The sequence below is a fragment of the Quercus robur genome, chromosome 12 (assembly GCF_932294415.1).
Source record: "Quercus robur chromosome 12, dhQueRobu3.1, whole genome shotgun sequence".
Taxonomy (NCBI): Eukaryota; Viridiplantae; Streptophyta; class Magnoliopsida; order Fagales; family Fagaceae; genus Quercus; species Quercus robur.
This window is the reverse complement of record NC_065545.1, coordinates 15,167,000-15,190,756: the sequence shown is the minus strand read 5'-3', so window position 1 is coordinate 15,190,756 and position 23,757 is coordinate 15,167,000. Positions and strand designations below refer to the sequence as shown.

Here is a 23,757-nt window from a genome sequence, read left to right as displayed (position 1 = left end):
TTAATTTTATTGAATTCAAGGTTTTTTCATTTAAATATGCACTTGAGTTTTTTTTTTTTTTTTTTTTTGAGAGATATGCACTTGAGTTTTAATTATGCAAACTCCCTATATATTTTTCAGGCATCTCCTTTTATATTAGTTGCATAGTTATCTACCATATTCTATTCAATTAATTTTGGATTTATATATAATTTTTTTTTTTTAATAAAAACTTAATCTTACACAATATGTATTCATTATATAACTTAAAGTAAAAGGTTACTTCGTTTAAAAAAAAATAAAGTAAAAGATTTTTTTGATTTTTTATTATCTATTTAATTTTAATTAATATATAAATTATTATTTTTTTATTTTCATTAATTTACACATGATTCTTGATTAAACCGTACATCGCATGGGCATAATACTAGTTAGTATATATACTAGGCCATGCTAGCGAGTGCCTTAAGGGCATTCATTAATAATATATTTTAAGAAAGTTTTGATACACTTTTATGAGAAATGAAAAAAATTGTCAAAATATTAATTACTTTTTTTTCATTTTCTATAAAAACTTTCTTTAAATGGATTATTAACCAATGCCCTGAAGGTACTTGTTAGCATTTCCCTATATACTATGTGTTCGGATAAATTAATTAACCCTAAGAACAATTTCCAAGATCAACTAAATCTTTCACATGTGAACTTAGAGATATACCCCCTTTTAATTTTTAGCAGTTCCAAATGCCATTTATTTCCTTGATCTTAAGTCCTCAAGAGTAGTATCTTGCAGTTATTTCATTGTCGGCCTGTCGTGATTTCCTTTAGGACACTCCTTGTAAGTTATAACAAGACCCAAAGATTACAAATTAAGATTTTCTGAGCAGGAAATAATTCTCCAAAGTCCAAATACTTAGCACAAACCGTAGGCCCAAATGGAAGAGAAGGAAGAAGGCAATTGGTTAGTCTTAGTCGGCATTTATAGATCATTTATTTGAGATAGGGGCATCACGAAATTCCATAATATTCACCCAGAGCAATGAATCGTGCAGCAGTTACAGTTGGGTTTATTTGATGAGTGTAGAGCATCAATTAATGCACTCACAACCCATTTTGAGTGACATTAGGCATACTACAAATTTATCATAGAAGGAAGGAAAAAGAACTTTACTACATAGTTGTTTGTAGATTAAATCGTAGCTGTTTTATTGACTACTCCTAATTATAGCAGATTTTATTATTATTATTATTATTATTATCATATAAAATCCTAATTATAGAATTAAACCTTTGTAGTTCTATACTTTTCTTGATATAAGTGCATAATTTTAATTTAAACTAAAAAAAAGGATTTTTTTAATGGTTATATCTTATGTTTGGAGAAGAATCTCGTCATTTTCCTCTCACCTCTGTTTCAAACATAACTTTAAACACTTCAAAACACAAAAAGTTTTCTTTTCTAATAAGTAAGAAAGTTCAACAATATATACATAAACATAAATTTTTCATGGGTCGGTGTGCTGTAACTTACCAATCCAAAAATAAAAAGGAAAAAATGTAGAAGCTGTTAGGAGATTCAAAAGACAAAATATTATTCAATGGAAATATAAAAACACCTTTGCCAATGGTTCAGTTGCAATTTTCCTTCATCTTGCCCTAATCACTACCCAAAAATTCTAAATCTTTTATTCAGAAAGCCCCATATATATATTTTTTTAAATCCCTAATTTGAAGATCATACAATGAAACAATCTCTTCAACCTACCTCAATCTGTCTGATATGCAACTTCTTTATATATATATAGAGGTAATGGCCTGGGGCTGGTTGGGTTAAAACCCCAATGCCTAGGAACCACAAGAGGTGATGGAACCATTGGGGTATCCTCAAACCCCATGTCTGATACCCAACTTTTCATCTACAATTCTATATCTCTATATAAAAAATTTACTAAAAAATGTTTTAATTAAATCAAGATCCAACAAAAATTTGGTTTTAGGGTGTTTGTTGAGTCAACTACTAAAATCATTGTTCTAATTAAATGAGCTCCAACTCTGTGTAACTTACAAATTTAAAATAAAAAGAATAGAGATTTAACTCTCTTTTTTTTTTTTTTACATGCATCAGTAAGTGCTCAAGCCTAAGTCTTCGTGTTTGACTTCCGCAACAGTAAAAAATTTGGCATAGGGACAAGGCTCTTGGTGATTCCCTGATGTATGATCTTTTTAACCATCAAAGTTTAGGTTTACACAATTTTTTTTTTCTTTGTATAGGTTACAAGATTAAATCTTAGAAAAACCAGACACAAAACAGAGACAAAATTTGGATATAAGATATTAATTGATATTGGGCTGAGTCCTCTAATCAATTTGCTCCGCATAGGGGCAAGCTCAACCAAATCTAACTTAGCGTGTGCACTGCCCACAGCCAACACAATTTATCAAAAGGTCACTAAAATTGCAACCCACCCTCCCTATCACATAGCTTTCAGCCATTCACCCTAACTCCACTGGTGCAACCTATCCAAAAGGTTGCCAATATTGGCTGCATAATCACTACATATAAAATGTTGCATAATCTAGGTAATAAACGGGCATCCAAGGATACAAAGTATCTCCAGAATGAGGACTGACTAATACACATTACATGAAAAAACACAAAAAGGATAAAGATTGAAAAGTCACCAAAACTTTGCGATGATAGTTGATTATTTAAAATTTGAAAAATAAGGCAGCAAGAGATTTAATAAATATGTGCGACAACAGTACTAATGAAATTGTTGATAATTTACCTCGAATGAAGACATCAAATTAGTTACTGTAAGTAGGATTATCGTAGCAAGGCATTGTATAAAATGGTCTCACTGCCAAAGGATAACGGTGGAGAATGTAGAACTCAGTGTCATACCTATAATCAGAAACAAAATCTGCTTGTCATTTATGTACAATTTTTGAATCATTAACGACAAAATGTAAATAAGAAAGACAAGAAAAGAACTACATAAAAAGCATAGGTAAGGATAAAAGATCAAGTAAGATTAAATTACTTCTGTAGAACAAGTGGTCCCAACTTTCTTTCTGCCTCAGTATTTAGGTCCCCAAGAGGGTCAACTTCTACACCAGCATCCTGTACAAACATGCCAAACTTTAGGATCACCCCTTCTTTATTTATAAAATATAAAGTAAAATAAAACTTAAAAAAATTTAAAGAAGGAAGGAAACTTTGCAATTAGCAGCAGCCATGTGTTATACAGTGTTAGTCTTACTAAGCATAAGCCCCCACAATTTTAAATCACTGAAAGCAAAAGATGCCATAAATTTTTCAATCAGCCATTCAGCCTATTCTATCACCTTTTCTTTTAATGTTATACAATTTGAAATTTACACAGGATAATAATTACTGCCAAAAAGAGAAGGAAAAGAATGCACAACATTCAAATAACTATGGGACTGGTAGAAACTAATTATAAGCCATCTAGAACTAGAAGTCCTCCATTGCCAATTCTTTGTGTTCTAACTCATAAAAGTAGAGAAGGAGTGGGGGGTAGATCAACCACATAACACAGATACAACTCAGCAAAACACCATGTAACCCTCAATCCCAATAGTTGCCTCACCAGCTAAAGAGAGTGTCTAATAATACATACCACTCAATTGCATTTCTCCTGCCTGGTTTACTATGAATATATTTTTTTCCTGTTCAAAACCTATGTGCCAGGGACATGGACACAAGGAACTGCCAATCCTATTAGTTTCTGCCCCGTGAAGGTAAGGTTCATGTAATTTTGTTAAATTATTTAAATCTGACAAAGTATTGGAATTAGGAAAGTGATTATGATAAAGCCATGTAAATAAGAACTGAACCCCCAACTGTTAATTTTTATTATTTGTTCAGGTTATTCCTACCTTAATGATCTTAGCTACATTCTATATATTCAAAGGTGATGCAATGGCATAAAAGCATTATCCTTTTTTAGCTGAACTTAAATGCATTATCATTACCTTGAGCATTTGGATACCTTCCTCAAATGTAAGCCTTAGGGTCTGTCGCAGGTACTGCACATATAAAAACTTAAAATTAGTTTTAAGATTAAGACAAGCCAAGGGGGATGCAAAATGGATATAGTTCCTAAATAGTCCACAAGTATTATAATGGATGAACATAAAGCAATTTTCATAAGCATCTTGAATATATAGGCACCTAAGAGTCTAAGACATCATATACCAAACAGAATGTTGTAACCAAAGTATTCCAAGATTTTGAAACTCATAATAAATAATTACCTTCAGAGGCTCAAATGGATATTGCCTCCCCACTGCTTCTAGCTCCTTCGCACAATTATTGTTCAAGGAATCAAACATTGCAACAAATAAGCGGTCCACAACATCCATAACCTACACAAACCAGCACAGATCGTCAGCAAAGTCTAGACCAAAACTAAATTTAGATGCTGATTAGAAAAAAAACCTCAGAAATCCAATTTTACCTCAAAATAATGCTCCTTGATTTCCATCTCAACATCAAGACCTGTATACTCACACAAATGTCGATGAGTGAAGGAGTCCTCTGCTCTGAAAACAGCGCCAATCTCAAACACACGTCCAAAATCACCACAAATTGCCATTTGCTTGTGAAGCTGAGGTGATTGAGCTAGGCATGCAGGTTTCCCCAAGTAGTCCAGTTTAAAGACAGAAGCACCACCTTCACTTGAGCCAGCTATTAGTTTTGGTGTGTGGATTTCAACAAAATCCCCCGATAACAAGAATTGTCTAAACACCTGCACAGTAATGAAAATAATCAAGCACATAGACATCCAGCCTTGGAATATTTCAAATAACAACTAACTCTAATGAAAAGATCAACAAAAACCTCAAATTTGGACACTACTTAAGATCCATAGAGTACCATCATCTTCTTCAGCACACATAAAATTTGGACACTACTCAATAAGCTCATATATAGAAATAAAATGACGGGCTTGTTTCTCCTGGAAATACTGATGATTCAATACCATTTCTATATAATTAATTTCACGATACATGTGAGGCATAGATGAAAGCCTACAAAACAATTAATTCAAATAAAGGAGGTAGTACTCAATGAGTTCCAACTGATGATTTTAAGTGCTTTACAAAATCATCAATTATTATTTATTAGTTCATCCTTTTTTGATAAAATTACTATGAAGTCCATTAAAATGTTTGAAACAAAAAATAAGTTTCCAAATATGAATCCATTATTGAAAAGTTGAATATGTATAAGTACAAATCCCAACCTTCCCTTAATTTCTCTTTGGGTAAGGGAAGAGAAGAGTACTATTCTCTCATGCTTTCATGCCTCTCCCTGCTTCCATTTTTATTTCTATGTCCAATCTATGGCAACTCACTCCCTCTCTCATGGAATATTATCCTATTGAGATATGAGACAGTAACATGAGATACCACCTCCTCTCTCACACACACACGATGGAAAACCAACTGACGTGCTTTTTTAGAGAGGCCAACTAAAAATTCTGCATCTACAGATTGCTAAAATTGATACAAGGTGCACAATGATGATGATGACAAGCAATATATCAAGTATCCAGAAAGGGCAGTAACTTACAATCCCAACTTGACACTGAATGCAAAAAATTCCTTGATTAGCAGGCGTTCGCATGTCAAGAACTCTATAGTTCAAACGAGTATCTTGGTTAACCCAAACAAGCTGCTCTCCATTCTGTACCAATCAAATGATCCAATAATAAATATACGTAGAAATGGCCAACGTTTCAATATAACAAAAGGTGTAAGAATTTTTAGCAAAGTTCAAGATGATTGCAGATATGCCGCCAACTGATAGCATCTTCTAATTGAAACGCTAAGATAAGTAGGAATGACAGGAGAGATAGAGAGAGAGGTCTTTACTAGTGAATGTACCTGCAAAGCTTTTTCAATTTCAACATCACTACGAGCAGCATCTTCAACATTGATGGGTAAGGCTGGCATAGCTTTGTTCTTTCGAACTTGAAATTCAACCTTCAAACATATGAATTTAGAATTGTACCCAGCTTTTATCCTACCTTCGAATGTAATAAATAGAAAAGGTTGATGTAGGAAATGAAGTTGCATGCGATCATTTGAGTAAGTCACTACTAGAGGTATCATTAGAATTAGGGTTAATTCTTTTGTACGAACTTCGATTCTACTAGTAGATTTTGTTGCCTTGAGGATTGTTGGTAAACCCTTGGGATTTTTTCCCGTTAGGGTTTTCACTCCATTAACATATTGATGTGTTCTTTTCTTTCCGCACTTGGTTATTTAGCAATATTGTTTATGTGGCATAATTAACCTAACTTTGAAATTGCAAATCATAATTGGTTAATTAATTGATTCGATTTAAAATTGGTTAAAAGATAACAACCAGGGTATAAATTTTCCAACAAATACAATAGTGTAGTACCTAGTGTAATAGAATAGTGCAACAATATAGAGATACACTATAAGAGATAGTACAATGGGCTCAAGAATAGGCTTGGGTGGAGTGTACTATTCTAACAGTCCCCTTAAACTCAAGATGAATCACAAGAAACCAACCTAAGTTGGTATACAAAAACGATTTGGGGAATGTTACTTTGTGAAAATGCTTGAGAACTAATCATGAAATGCAATTGAGTAAAGCTATAAGGAGCCCAAAAGGAGAAGAAACAAATAAGGACAATCTTTCTCAATATACTTGGTCCATTCATGAAAGAAATTGTTATGGGCAATTTGAATAGCACTCCTATTGTCATAGTATACAAGAGTACAAGAAGATTGATGGACACCAAATCTTGTAATAAGCATCAAAACCAAATGATAAGAGAGGTTCCAAGTAAGAAGCAGTGCCTAGAAGTGGAACCACAATTGGTAGGGCATGCTACCAAATTTAAATCAACGTAGGCTCTAAGCATAAGAGGTGATTGTAAGGAGAAATGTAAGCCATGAAAAAGTGTCGGCTTAAAATAGAGAAGATAGTGAAGAAAAACAATGAATTAAGTAGTGTGGAGCTTCCATGAATTGACGCACTTGATAAACGACATATGAGACTAGATTCTAAAACTTCTCTTCCTATAGTGAATTTCCTTATATTAGGGGTAGGGTACCCCTATAGTGATTATTCCTTTTGAAATTTTTTTCACTTTGTCACTATATCATTATATTTATTACTTTATGTTTTTGGTGACTTGATGGTTTGTGGTATTTGAATTGTTAAAACTATGATCACATAATAGGTTAATCAACTAAGGGGTCTACTCTAAAAGATTTTTTCATGCATAAATGTAATTTAATTCTAAAACTCTTATGATTATAATTTCTGAAAAGACTACACACTCCATCTCGACCACAATAATTTTCTTGGTTCTTAGGGTTCCACATTCATGGATATCAGTAAGAATTCCTACATATAGATCGTTTTCTCAAAAAAGATATAGTTCAAAGGTTCATATGTCATCGGGCCCTTTGTTATCATCTTAAAATTGAATAATTTAATGGTGATGCTCATAACAGTGCTTCCCACAATTTAATGGGATTTTCTGCCACATGGGCTGTCAACTTAGTTAATGATATTCTGGCCTAGGAGAAAATGGGCAAATGCCCATCTTTTGAAACTTGATTTTCTCAAAATCGAGTTATTAAAAAAAAAAAAAAAAAAAAAAAAAATTGGAGCCCTATAGTGGCATTTTAAGGAGCCTATAGTGACATTTTAAGGACCTATAGTAGCGTTTTGTAACTCAATCTCCATCACGTCAAGTTACATGCAATTTTTTTTTTTTTTTTTTTTTTTTGGTGCCTATAACTCGATTTCAAGGAGCTTGAATTTCAAATCGCCACTATATGTCCTTAAAACGTCACTATAGGCTCCTTGAAAATGCCACTATAAGGCTTAAATCGATTTTAAGAAAATCGAGTTTTAAAAGAGGAACATTTCCCTAATTAGTTTGGGAAATGGGGCAAAATGCTGGATTGTTTTTTTAAAAAGGGCAAAGGCCAATTTTTTCCTCTGGCCTATTATACTTAGATAACATGAACTGTATAGCTAATGCAACAATTATTGGTCTCAGACTCTCAATGGGTTCCCTCAAACCCCTTATATTTGCTAGGGAACCAAATCATCAGTGTCCAATCACCAAACTTAATTCGTAAAGACAACATAATCTAGAGTTTGTTTGAATGCAACTTTTTATTGAAAACTTATTTGTTTAGTGGTTGAAAACTGGTTTATATATTTATATATATATATATATATAGTCGTACCCCTAGTTAGATCAGTTTACAAGCTAGAGGGGCTGTTTTGCGATAATGGCTATGAAGCAAGTCGTGTTGTAGAGAAAAGGCACTGAGCGGGGGGACCTACTGTCCTTTATTACACTTTAGACTAGAGCCATCCCTTTGATTGTCTCTCTCTCTCTCTTTTTTTTTTTTTTTTTTTTTTTTTTTTTACTTTTTTATCTGGAGCTAAGTTATATATACTTATATGGTTATCCTATTGATCTTTTGTTTCTAACTGCTATATTGTATGTTGAATATTATGCATTGCGCATCGCATCAAGTTATGTTAGTTCTTAGTAGTAGTATAGTGCCAATTGACTAAATGCAATGGTGAAAGGAAGATCTTACTTGACATCTACACCGACCAAACTTCAATATGGTTTTTTTTAAAGTTTTATCCTAGCTGATTTTGTGGCCAGATTGTGTCGATGCCTAGAATCTCTTATGTACCTCAATTGTAAACTAAGTTTTGACTTGATGTCACCGAATCATATTGGTTTTCAAACGTGAAATGGCTAAAATCATTAGAACCAATAACTAAGTAATGAATTTGATCTTCAAGCTTAACTACTATTTTCAGTAAAACTTTGCTCACTTTCTAAGATGCATTCTAGTTTACTTATAATTAGATTGCTTAAAAATTAAAATGACATAATGTTCTCTTTGAATGAGACCACTAAGCCCTAAAAGTTAAAGTTATGCATTTTGTTTTGACTTATATGATTGACATCTCACTCATATCTAATGTTTTCTTTCCCCCTTGAATTCATGTATATGGATGGCAAAAATGCTTTGCCCCCCATTTGACCCATCTTTTTTTATTATGTCTGGTTCGAATTTTCCTCAACCGAAAAGGTGATTGATTAGATAAATATAGGTATTGCTCACTCTATTCCATTCCATGTAATTGTGCCATACCTCGAATATGTTTTTCTATATTTTTATTTAATATATACTTTCATCTTTATTTATTTATAAATATCCTATTTATAATTTATATTTTTACACATATTCTATTACCACCCCCACCCAAACACCTTCTTTCTCTACCTTTTAGTACTCTCACAATTGCTCCTCTCTTTTGTCTTTCATATCTTCTCAATGGCCAGCCCACCTCAATGCCATCCCTACTCACGTTAGATTTTTGTGGAAATGTTAGGAGGAGGTTATATTTGGGGAGGTTGTTTACTTGGGCTATTGTTTATGATTACTACTGCTGGGATTATTCCTCACCAATGAATCTCTTGTTTTGGAGCGCGGGGCTAATTGTGTGGGGTCCAATTTCTGCACACTCTTTATGGTCCCCTTTTGTCCTCCTCTCTTACGTGTAACTACCCCGTACCTGTCCTCCTCATGATCCGATCCACTACCTCCAGCTATGCCACTGCCAGCCATGCCACTGTCGACCTCACACCGAATCATTTCTTAGGCCAAAATGGCCATAAAATCCTAACTATGTAGTTAGTAGTTCTGGTTCCCAAACTATATTCTTTACTAGCATCTCGAGTCTAAGAGACACGATTTAGGGTCTATAAATCAAGTTTTTGGGACTCAATTTTCATGGGTTGTTCACGTCTAATGTGGCACTTTTTCCAGGTGGCACCTACATGGAAATCGAGTCTCTAAGACTCGATTTCTAACCCAAAAATAATATTATTAATGACCCAAAATGCAGAAACAGCAAAAAAAAACGCAGAAAGAAAGAAAAAAAAGAAAGAAAGAGAAGAAGAAGAAGAAGAAATGGAGATGCAGCAAGCCGACCCAGGCCGCCGCGCGACCCAGGCCACCACGCGACCCAGGTCGCAATGCAACCCAAGTCGTCGCGCGACCCAAGCCGCCGTGCGACCCAGGTCGTAGCGCGACCTAGGCCGCAGTGCGATTTGGGTTTTTTTTTTTTTTTTTTCTTTCTTCTCTGATGAAACATATTTTCTGTTGTTGTGGTTTTCTTTTCCTGTTGTCCTTGTGGTTTTTTTTTTTTTTGTTTTCTTTTTAAATGTAAATCGAGTCTTAAAAACTTGATTTTCATGTAGATGACACGTGGAAAAAGTGCCACATCAGACGTAAACAACCCATGAAAATCGAGTCTCAAAAACTCGATTTATAGACCCTAAATCAAGTCTCTTAGACTCAAAATGCTAGTAAAAAATATAATTTGGGAACCAGAACTACTAACTACATAGTTAGGATTTTATGGCCATTTTGGCCTAAGAAACGATTCGGTGTGAGGTCGACAGTGGCATGGCTGGCAGTGGCATAGCTGGAGGTAGTGGAATGGATCATGAGGAGGATAGGTACGGGGTAGTTACACGTAAGAGAGGAGGACAAAAGGGGACCACAAAGAGTGTGCAGAAATTGGACCCCACACAATTAGCCCCGCGCTCCAAAACAAGAGATTCCTTGGTGAGGAATAATCCCAGCAGTAGTAATCATAAACAACAGCCCAAGTAAACAACCTCCCCAAATATAACCTCCTCCTAACATTTCCACAAAAATCTAACGTGAGTAGGGATGGCATTGAGGTGGGCTGGCCATTGAGAAGATATGAAAGACAAAAGAGAGGAGCAATTGTGAGAGTACTAAAAGGTAGAGAAAGAAGGTGTTTGGGTGGGGGTGGTAAAAGAATATGTGTAAAAATATAAATTATAAATAGGATATTTATAAATAAATAAAGATGAAAGTATATATTAAATAAAAATATAGAAAAACATATTCGAGGTATGGCACAATTACATGGAATGGAATAGAGTGAGCAATACCTATATTTATCTAATCAATCACCTTTTCGGTTGAGGAAAATTCGAACCAGACAAAATAAAAAAAGATGGGTCAAATGGGGGGCAAAGCATTTTTGCCATCCCTATACATGAATTCAAGGGGGAAAGAAAACATTAGATATGAGTGAGATGTCAATCATATAAGTCAAAACAAAATGCATAACTTTAACTTTTATGGCTTAGTGGTCTCATTCAAAGAGAACATTATGTCATTTTAATTTTTAAGCAATCTAATTATAAGTAAACTAGAATGCATCTTAGAAAGTGAGCAAAGTTTTACTGAAAATAGTAGTTAAGCTTGAAGATCAAATTCATTACTTAGTTATTGGTTCTAATGATTTTAGCCATTTCACGTTTGAAAACCAATATGATTCGGTGACATCAAGTCAAAACTTAGTTTACAATTGAGGTACATAAGAGATTCTAGGCATCGACACAATCTGGCCACAAAATCAGCTAGGATAAGACTTTAAAAAAAACCATATTGAAGTTTGGTCGGTGTAGATGTCAAGTAAGATCTTCCTTTCACCATTGCATTTAGTCAATTGGCACTATACTACTACTAAGAACTAACATAACCTGATGCGATGCGCAATGCATAATATTCAACATACAATATAGCAGTTAGAAACAAAAGATCAATAGGATAACCATATAAGTATATATAACTTAGCTCCAGATAAAAAAGTAAAAAAAAAAAAAAAAAAAAAAAAAGAGAGAGAGAGAGAGAGAGTCAAAGGGATGGCTCTAGTCTAAAGTGTAATAAAGGACAGTAGGTCCCCTCGCTCAGTGCCTTTTCTCTACAACACGACTTGCTTCATAGCCATTATCGCAATACAGCCCCTCTAGCTTGTAAATTGATCTAACTAGGGGTACGACTATATATATATATATATATATAAACCAGTTTTCAACCACTAAACAAATAAGTTTTCAATATAAAGTTGCATTCAAACGAACTCTAGATTATGTTGTCTTTACGAATTAAGTTTGGTGATTGAACTCTGATGATTTGGTTCCCTAGCAAATATAAGGGGTTTGAGGGAACCCACTGAAAGTCTGAGACCAATAATTGTTGCATTAGCTATATAGTTCATGTTATCTAAGTATAATAGGCCAGAGGAAAAAATTGGCCTTTGCCCTTTTTAAAAAAACAATCCAGCATTTTGCCCCATTTCCCAAACTAATTAGGGAAATGCTCCTCTTTTAAAACTCGATTTTCTTAAAATCGATTTAAGCCCTATAGTGGCACTTTCAAGGAGCCTATAGTGACGTTTTAAGGACATATAGTGGCGTTTTGAAACTCGAGCTCATTGAAATCGAGTTATAGGCACACAAAAAAAAAATTGCAACTTGACGTGATGGAGATTGAGTTACAAAAGGCCACTATAGGTCCTTAAAACGTCATTATGGGCTCCTTAAAATACCACTATAGGGCTCCAAAATTTTTTTTTTTATATAACTCAATTTTGAGAAAATCAAGTTTCAAAAGATGGGCATTTGCCCATTTTCTCCTAGGCCAGAATATCATTAACTAAGTTGACAGCCCATGTGGCAGAAAATCCCATTAAATTGTGGGAAGCACTGTTATGAGCATCACCATTAAATTATTCGATTTTAAGATGATAACAAAGGGCCCGATGACATATGAACCTTTGAACTATATCTTTTTTGAGAAAACGATCTATATGTAGGAATTCTTACTGATATCCATGAATGTGGAACCCTAAGAACCAAGAAAATTATTGTGGTCGAGATGGAGTGTGTAGTCTTTTCAGAAATTATAATCATAAGAGTTTTAGAAGTAAATTACATTTATGCATGAAAAAATATTTTAGAGTAGACCCCTTAGTTGATTAACCTATTATGTGATCATAGTTTTAACAATTCAAATTCCACAAACCATCAAGTCACCAAAAACATAAAGTAATAAATACAACGATATAGTGACAAAGTGAAAAAAATTTCAAAAGGAATAATCACTATAGGGGTACCCTACCCCCAATATAAGGAAATTCACTATAGGAAGAGAAGTTTTAGAATCTAGTCTCATATGTCGTTTATCAAGTGAGTCAATTCATGGAAGCTCCACACTACTTAATTCATTGTTTTTCTTCACTAACTTCTCTATTTTAAGCCGACACTTTTTCATGGCTTACATTTCTCCTTACAATCACCTCTTATGCTTAGAGCCTACGTTGATTTAAATTTGGTAGCATGCCCTACCAATTGTGGTTCCACTTCTAGGCACTACTTCTTACTTGGAACCTCTCTTATCATTTGGTTTTGATGCTTATTACAAGATTTGGTGTCCATCAATCTTCTTGTACTCTTGTATACTGTGACAATAGGAGTGCTATTCAAATTGCCCATAACAATTTCTTTCATGAATGGACCAAGTATATTGAGAAAGATTGTCCTTATTTGTTTCTTCTCCTTTAGGGCTCCTTATAGCTTTACTCAATTGCATTTCATGATTAGTTCGCAAGCATTTTCACAAAGTAACATTCCCCAAATCGTTTTTGTATACCAACTTAAGTTGGTTTCTTGCGATTCATCTTGAGTTTAAGGGGACTGTTAGAATAGTACACCCCACCCAAGCCTATTCTTGAGCCCATTGTACTATCTCTTATAGTGTATCTCTATATTGTTGCACTATTCTATTACACTAGGTACTACACTATTGTATTTGTTGGAAAATTTATACCCTGGTTGTTATCTTTTAACCAATTTTAAATCGAATCAATTAATTAACCAATTATGATTTGCAATTTCAAAGTTAGGTTAATTATGCCACATAAACAATATTGCTAAACAACCAAGTGCAGAAAGAAAAGAACACATCAATATGTTAATGGAGTGAAAACCCTAACGGAAAAAAATCCCAAGGGTTTACCAACAATCCTCAAGGCAACAAAATCTACTAGTAGAATCGAAGTTCGTACAAAAGAATTAACCCTAATTCTAATGATACCTCTAGTAGTGACTTACTCAAATGATCACATGCAACTTCATTTCCTACATCAACCTTTTCTATTTATTACATTCGAAAGTAGGATAAAAGCTGGGTACATAAAGTAGGATAAAAGCTGGGTACAATTCTTAGATACTGTAACTTAGACAATTACGTGATTGAATTTAATTGGAGAACATAAGTTATTGCATATAGGCTTTATCCTTTATAAGTATAGAAAGGATGTTGAAACAAGACAAAGATTGAGGATTCAAAATATACATTTTCCCCTTCATTTTTAGGACAATGAACTGCTAGCAACCATTTTTACTGTCCTCTTAAAAGTGTGCATGGACAGACCTGAATCAAATGCATAAAACACCATGCCCCACCTCTCATATTAATGTGGACAGTGGATAAGACCATACAACAAAAGAATGAGTGGATAAAGAAACACCAAAATCAAGCACTTCAATGACTAGTCAGATAATTGAAAAGACAAACTAACAAACAACTAATGGTGGGGCTATCCTCTTAGCACTTAGTTTTGCTACAAGGATGTCATGCAAAATCAAAACCAAAAAAGTGGTTATGAAAAAAAAATTAAAAATAAAAAGGCTAGGCTATGATTCAAAGGTACTACCAAATCCACCACATGATGAAACTAAAAGACAAATTGTGAGAAGGTAGAGGGCATTCTTGGTGCTATCTTAAAAGAGATACAATATACTAATACTAGCAAAAACACTAGATAAACTGGTATAAGCTGCTGCTAAACCTTTTGTTTATAATTATTTAATCTATTACTCTATGTTCAGAAATTCTAGACATATTTCAAACTCTCTGAACAATGCATATAGTTTGGTCTTTTTCATCCACTAAAGACTATACTTACACCCTTTGCTAAAAATTTAAACCTTTTGCCTTCATTCCTACAACAATCCAAGAATTGAAACAAAAATAAAAATAAAAACGTGGTCATGCAATATAGGGAAACAAAAATAAAAACCTCAAATTGTGGCGAAATAAATGTGATCATGCAATTGAGGAAGTAAATTAACCGAATACCTGCTCTACCTGTAGTGTAGAGTCCGGTACGCAGCAAGGATGTGTGTGGCATGCTCAGCGGTGCTCTTTGGCCTGCTTCACCTAGCAAACATGGGGTTTCGACAAATGCTTGTTAGTGAACTTTCATGTGATGAACTGTCAAAAATAAAAACCTCAAATTGTGGCGAAATAAATGTGGTCATGCAATTGAGGACGTAAATTAACCGAATAACTGCTCTGCCCGTAATGTAGATAGCGACGTCCAGTACGCAGTAAGGACGAGTGTGGCATGCTCAGCAGTGCTCTTTGGCTCGCTTCACCTAGCAAACATGGGATTTCGACAAATGCTCGTTAGTGAACTTTCATGTGATGAATTGTCAACAGTGTTGTTAGTGAACTCTCTCTTCCTTTACATTTAACAAATTTTGCTTTATATTTTACATCCATATACTTCAGTATATACGCATTGATAAGTTTCTTTTGTTTGTTAGTTTGGAATATTTTTAATTATATCAAAGAGAAAAATATAATATAATATAAGATTACACATAAATAATTATTTCTAACAGACACTTGGCTTGAATAACGTGAACTCAATGAACATACCTAATGGTAAGGGGCCCTGAATGCACTGGCGGTAAAGGCGGCCTTGCAATAAGCCATATTCGTGGGAACCTTGAATAGGCCCACAACTACACCAACAACAGTGCTCCTCCAATCTATATCACATCCTTCTTCGATGCACTACTAATGTGCCTGTAGAGCCAAGCCAATGCTGCACTACCCCAGTTATACTATCTCGCATTGCTAATTGGGTTGAGGAAACACAGAGGCAAAAGTGAGACCCGGTCTACCAACTTGTCCATAAACAATAGGGCCCCCATCCAAACTAGTAGGTGGTAGTGGGCATGTTGCTGCACTACTTCATCACCGGCGTCCACAGTTGGGGGAGCGGTAAACCATGCATCAAGCCACTTGTATCTTATCCTTACCCCAACAAGGATAGACCTGCTGCATCTATGTATTGCATGATACGTGGGTCTAGCCCATCCCGCAGCAATACACATTTACGACGTCGAACCTTTACGACGCCAGGCACCTCCTGCACACGGATGAGCATTGTGTTAGGTAGTGCACACGAGTTAATTATAAAACAGAGATGTATTTATAATACAACTACATACCTCGTCAGCAGCGCGCCTCCAAAGCAGAGTTGATCGATGATCTAGCCACCGAGTCAATTGGGTATCATCATCGGGTCCAGGCTCCACTCTATTTAGTGCCTGCATATTTGACATAGCAGCAAATAGATTGTTAGCAATTATTAAGGATTCACTCTATGACAAGTAAACCACAATTAATATAAAATAAAAGCATGGATACAATAAGACATATTATGAGCCCAACAAGATTGTCAACATATCGTCAAGTTAATGAACCAATTAACAAATCATATAATCTCTGGCTTCAACTCAAGTACTTAACTGGATAGCACAATTGTCTCCAAAAAGATGTAGAGTTTCTATAGGCTACAAGTGCTCAACTGTAAGCCTCATTACTAGTCATATTTGCTTAGTATAGTTCATCCAAAAAAGGTTTCTCAAAGTTCAATGAGAACATGTATGAAAGGTCCAGCCAAATAGGTCCAATATGAATGTAGAAATGAAGTGGTATGATAAAGTCTTTAGACTTCTTTGTCTCTCTTGTACATGAAGTAGTCTCTTTGCAGTAAAATATATGTTTACTTACCAAAAAATAAAAAAATAAGGTATGATAAAGAAGCTTTAACATTGAAAATGCTTGCTATCCTCCATCTATGTAAGGCAATGACCTAAGTAGCAAAGTCCTTATCTTTAATATGCTAAAAATTTTTTTTCCATTCACACAAACCACCTCAACATCTAGTGACTTGTAAGTGTTGCTCTCAAAACCACCTCAAAGTTACTCTAGCTTCAAACGTAGTTTAATTGCTTATTAGCACACATCATTACAGGACCAAGGAATCCCATAGTATTGTATAATTACTCCATTAACACACATCCTTACTTATTCGTCAACCAATCACTATGTTATTTATTTTTCGCTGCATAATCAACTTATTTGGTGATTTGTTGGTGCCTCCACAATTTATAAGTAATCTGACCTAATTAATCAACTTAGGTAATTGAATTAATTAACTAGGGTCAATCTTTAACCCAAAAGAAAGTAGTCCAATATTTCCCATTAAAGCTTTGCCTTAATAGCTTCATGGCTGACTCATAAATTTTGGTTTAATAAAGTTGTGTGGGTTCATATATCAAGTGTATTTTGAACGCTCCATATAGCCCAAGTAACCATTTATAGCCTATATTTTGTTCTTCTATCTGGTTGTCATGGCCATAATACCATATATCATTGTGAAAGGGAGAGACAATGAATTAAGTAAGAGTGGCAAAGAAAATGAAAAGTGTGGAAGGAGTTCTTTTTAAATTAAAGTAGATAAATTTGTAAAGGCAAATTAAAGCATATGTAAAATTAAAATTGTGGGGCCCGAAATCTGTGGTCCTAGCCCACTTTACATTCAGGGCCCAAAGCCCAGGCCGAGGAGCCCTACTGCCGAGGACGTATGATGAAAGCCCCTTAAAGGCCCAAGGATGTGGCCGAGGACGATCCCACGCTTAACACTTCACAAAACGCCTGAAGAAAATGACAAACTCAGTACAAGAGCAGTACAACGGAGAAAGCTACCAACACCGTAATGTGGAGCCCTGCGTTTGACAAGCCCATACTTTAGACCATGCTATTTAACTTTTCCCAACCACCCCCAACCACTCTGACGTATGGATTGATAGGACGAGTCAATACCCCAAAAAGGCAAAACTGACACGTAGACGGAAAACGGGAAGTAAACACTGGTATAAAAGGGGAAGAGAGTTAGGGGGAGAAGGGAGGAAAAAAGATCCTAAAAAAGGAATAATGGGAAGAATGTGATGCTCCTCGGACTAAGTCCGAGGACTCAAACCCTCCGAGCTACACCGATGTGAAGCCTAGCTATTCTGGCTAAACCTACTTTTGTATGAGCTTCCATGAAAATCACGACTAAACCGCCGTCCAACGACCAAGGTCCAGCCTTTCAAGCCCACTCTCTACAAATTATATTGTGCAGGCCCATTACATACGAACCCAATGTCATTCTTGGGTCGTTAAAAATCGTATCCCTACAATTGGCGCCGTCTGTGGGGAGGCTTGCGCGTTGGCACAGGTGGCGGTGGAGTCAAGCCTCTATCAAGCAGAGGTCTGCGAAGGTTCCTCCCTTTCCAGCGACATGTAGTTGTCGCCCCGACATAAATTCCCGCTAAGGGCTACACCTCGCAGTGAAAATGGCACGGGCAGCTTGAGGGGCTTCCAACATTCAAGCTAACTCTCCCCACCTTGGTCGAGGGGCTAACCTTCGAAAAGTAAATAAATAAATAAAAGAAAAAATACAAGTTTTGGACAGAACCAAGGCCTTGTATGGTCCTCGGACTCAAGCCTATGGGGAAACCAACTACTTAAAAGAAAAAATACAAGTTTTGGACAGAACCAAGACCTTGTATGGTCCTCGGACTCAAGCCTATGGGGAAACCAACTACTTAAAAACAAAAATACAAGTTTTGGACAGAACCAAGGCCTTGTATGGTCCTCGGACTCAAGCCTATGGGGAAACCAACTACTTAAAAGCAAAAATACAAGTTTTGGACAGAACCAAGGCCTTGTATGGTCCTCAGACTCAAGCCTATGGGGAAACCAACTACTTAAAAGAAAAAATACAAGTTTTGGACAGAATCAAGGCCTTGTATGGTCCTCGAACTCAAGCCTATGGGGAAACCAACTACTTAAAAGCAAAAATACAAGTTTTGGACAGAACCAAGGCCTTGTATGGTCCTTGGACTCAAGCCTATGGGGAAACCAACTACTTAAAAGAAAAAATACAAGTTTTGGACAGAACCAAGGCCTTGTATGGTCCTCGGACTCAAGCCTATGGGGAAACCAACTACTTAAAAGAAAAAATACAAGTTTTGGACATAACCAAGGCCTTGTACGGTCCTCGGACTCAAGCCTATGGGGAAACCAACTACTTAAATAAAAAAAAATAAGTAATACAAGTTTTGGGCACAACCCGGTACAATCAAACCTAGGTCCTCGGATCAGAGGCCAGGTATTATCGAAAACACGGCCAAAGTTCCACACTACTCGGCAACCCTCTCGGATGGATTATTTTGGGTTCCTCATTCTCGGGGACCTACCTCGCGCGTTACGGTACACTCAACCGTTATCTCGGTTAGTCTCATAAGTTTAATTTGCTATTGATTGGTGTTATTATATTTGATAGTTTCAATAGGTTCAAATTGGTAGTTTTTTGTCACAAGGTTTCCCGTCCTAAGTATCATTAAAGGAAAATACACATGTAGCATACCCATTCACAAAGTAATTGCCGCAGAAAAGAAAAGTATTTAGAGGGAAACAAATTCATCTTTTGTTAGCACAAAGAAACAGTACAACGTACAATGAAAAAGCTTGAATAAGCTTATACTAAAAGCTAACTACATAAGCGGAAAGAAAAGATACAAGAAAGTGAAGAAAAAGCCGAAGAAGAGGTGCAGAGAAGAGGGATACTGTCGTTCCAAAATATTGTCTAAGGAGACCATTCCTCAATACTTTTACATGCCTATGACTCAGGCAGCAAAAGAACCCAACTTGGGGCTAGCATCGTTGAAGAAAAGGTGCAGGGAGCCCAACTTGAGACTGGCACCGTTGAAGAAAAGGTGCAGCGAGCCGGAAGTTGATGAGCCTCCATGTTAGCCACGCCTGCAATAAAGCAAACGATGCTGATAACGGAAAACCTTACTTCTGACGCACCAAGAATCTGATGCGACCAGTGCCTGCTTCGGATTTTGACTGAAAGAGGCAGAGTTACCATCCCCACCTTATCAGACCAAAAGATCATCTTGAGTCTATGCCTTCCCTGTCCAAACCGTAACACCTTGAGTCTTGGAAGGATTCAGTGCCTCTGAAGCGGGTATAGATCCTTCATCCCCACCCATGCCTCAAACATATTGCTCTAAGGGTGGATGGCACTGGAGATGGAGATTGTGAGTATGGCTGAAGGATTATGAATTGGGATGGGGCCGAAGGGTTTATATGTAGGAGGAGTAACCCCCTATCCTACTTACACAGAGGGCAAACCGGTGGAATTTAATCTACGCATGTTCCCAAGAAATGCTACGGACGAGACAGTCTTTGCTCAGCTCCCAACGCCGCTTGCAACCATAAAGTTTGGATAGCCTCGTGAAGAAGACATATTAATGGCACGCCTCGAACACTGAAACGTCAAAGGCGCCGCGTGAGAAAATCTAGAGGGATGTCTCACAATTTGGCGCGTCTCCCATGCAAACAAAGAAACCCCGGCATTAAAGAAATGTTGAGCTGGGCAAGTCATGGTTTGGGCCTAACATTACCAAAACCCTCCTCCCCAACAACAAGGCCGGGAAGTAGGATTTTGAGGGGCTATTGTGGGGCCCGAAATCTGTGGTCCCAGCCCACTTTGCATTCAGGACCCAAAGCCTAGGCCGAGGAGCCCTACTGCCGAGGACGTATGATGAAAGCCCCTCAAAGGCCCAAGGATGTGGCCGAGGACGATCCCACGCTCAACACCTCACAAAACGCCTGAAGAAAAGGACAAACTCAGTACAAGAGCAGTATAACGGAAAAAGCTGCCAACACCGTAATGTAGAGCCCTGCGTCTGACAAGCCCATACTTTAGACCATGCTAGTTAACTTTTCCCAACCACCCCCAACCACTCTGACGTATGGATTGATAGGACGAGTCAATACCCCAAAAAGGCAAAACTGACACGTAGACAGAAAACGGGAAGTAAACACTGGTATAAAAGGGGAAGAGAGCCAGGGGGAGAAGGGAGGAAAAAAGATCCTAAAAAAGGAAGAATGGGAAGAATGTGATGCTCCTCGGACTAAGTCCGAGGACTCAAACCCTCCGATCTACACTGATGTGAAGCCTAGCTATTCTGGCCAAACCTACTTTCGTATGAGCTTCCATGAAAATCACGACTAAACCGTCATCCAACGACCAAGGTCCAGCCTTTCAAGCCTACTCTCTACAAATTATATTGTTCAGGCCCATTACATATGAACCCAATGTCATTCTTGGGTCGTTAAAAATCGTGTCCCTACAAAAATCATCTAAGATATTTAAAATATATATAAAATATAAAGTAAAACGTCATAGATGAACATGAAAAATCAATCGGTAATTTATTTAGTATTATCAATAAATTAGATGAAAAAATCAAATAAAAAAATAGTAACGTGGCTAATGATCGATGTGGCTCAACAAAAAAACAGCAACATTAAATATTATGCTTCAACTTTTAAATATTGTTTCTCAAAAAAATAATTTTTAAATATTATATATGGACTATAACTATACATTATTATTAATCCTTTCCTAGCTAGGCTGTATGGTGAGTTTGTGGGTACTGCAGTATGTTATCATCTTCAAAAAGAACTTCAATGCCTAATTGACCATTTAGGAACTTTAACCTATAAAATTTTATTTTAAAAAGTGGTTTTAAGTAAATAAATTAGTTTTTTATATTAAAAAAAAATTATCTTATTTTCTTAAACTACCTTTTTCTCTTTTTCTAAGATAAAAATGCTAACAATAATCTCAACCAAATACATAGTGATTGTCTTTAAAATAAGTAACAAAAACAAACAAAATTTTCCATCTACTTCAAGATATGGTAGATGTAAGTATAACAAGAATGTAGGAGAAATCATGATAGAGTAGTGCTTTATCTGAGTTGATTGAACCACACCTTTTGAAATAAATATATAAATAAAAAAATTAGACAATATTTAAATTTCACTTGAACCAATGAAGTAAAGTGATCTATATATATAATTACTTTTATTTTCTAGTTAAAATAAGAGTTGAATTTAATAATTTCAACAAAGTACGTTATTTAAATGCATAAGAATTAAATGATTAACATATAGAATAAACCGAATTATAAACAAAACCTCCCCATTAAAAAAGAAAGTATATATATGGACCCATAAACTGTACGCGTGCTGTCCTAGTTTCTGTCTAATTAGAATATTATACTATAGGTAATGGAAGATAATATTAATTACCCACCATTTCTGACACAAACACCTTCTGGGAAACTATCGGGAATTTTCCCTTCAATATCAGTGATGAGAAGGGTTTCTTTCAACTCATCCTGTCATCCACTGGAGCGAAGTTACTCTGCAAGTAATTTTGACACAATTAAGATACAAAGTTTTTATCAAAAAAACGATCAAACATTAATTAATTTATGTTTTGTGCGTGCGTGCGTGCATGTGTGCTGTTAAAGCATACGTGTTTGTGCATGAGAACATCACTTAAAATGCAAAGTGATATACATACGTACCTGAGATGGGAGCAATGGCTGGTCATCAAACTCAAATACCAAATCAACAAAGGCATCCAATATTATCACCGAAGCGTTCTTGATGGTTTTGGAAACATCAAATTGCATTGGAACTTGCTGCAGATCTCTGAAATTTGGCTGTTTATCAACACTTTTTCCGGTTAGATGAAGGTGTTTGATATTTGGTTGTTTATAATTATGACAGTCTGAAACAAACTAGTTTCCCGAAATTAATGAATTGTGAACTTATTTTGAAAATTGAATCCAGAAATCCAGGAAATTAGGCCAAAATCTTCTCTATTAGTTGCCTTTTTTTTATTTTTTTTATCTCTATTTATATTGCTAATACATTTACCTTTGTTTGATGTTCAGGGAAATCGAACTGAATGTTATCCAAATTTGGTGCAAAAGTTGGTAACTCAAACAAGTTTTAACTTTCCAGTCCTCTCTTCACAACTATATTCTATATATGCAACAAAATGAGTTAGCTTCATGAGAGAGAGAGAGTGTGGTCTTGAGGTGATCAAAGGTGTTCCAGAGGTAGGGCCTCCTTTCAATATTGCAATTCACTTGAAATAATGCCATATTTGCGGCTGCCATATCTTACTCTCTATGCTGCCTCAAAGTTTAGGGAGTCTATGACTTATAACTTACAACTATGCCCATATTTATACTTTTCACACTTTATTCGTCTCAAACTCAGTTCCGAATGCAAAGGGACAACTTATAAATTGTTGGGACTAATAGCTAAACATAGGTGACGAAGTAAATAATATAATAGATTCTATTCAAATAATGTACGTTGTTTTTGTGCAGATATTGATAATTAATTCAACAAGGATAACGTTTTTTATTTTCATCAAATTAAAAGAAAACAAAGAAAACTCTTTTTTTTTTTTTTCTCTCCTCCTGTAGGAGCTATCCCTCTCGTGAAAACGAGTCTTACCTCCCTGGGATATTCCTAGTGTCTTTCCATCATCCTAAAATCTTTCTAACCTTCTTTACCTTTCTACCACCACTTGTCACATAAAATACATTCGGTATAACGTTGTGTTGGCTGTTCAGTAGTGCTTGAGGAAAACAACCATGGCTGAAGATGTGATTAATAGTATGGTAAACTTGAAGTTGACGGCGGAGGAAGAAGAAGAAATACAGGTTTTGGAGGAGGGCAGATCGGAGGAAATGGATAGCTGCGTTTTAAGCTTGATAGGAAAATTCCTTACTTGTAAACCATACAATCGAAAAGCTGCAAAAACTA

The 23,757-nt window shown here is 35.8% G+C and overlaps 1 pseudogene; it reads right to left on the bottom strand.

The window, feature by feature from the left end:
* Positions 1 to 1,768: 1,768 nt before the first annotated feature.
* On the bottom strand, positions 1,769 to 22,607 carry LOC126708184 (aspartate--tRNA ligase 2, cytoplasmic-like; annotated as a pseudogene).
* Between the last annotated feature and the right edge of the window lie 1,150 nt (positions 22,608 to 23,757).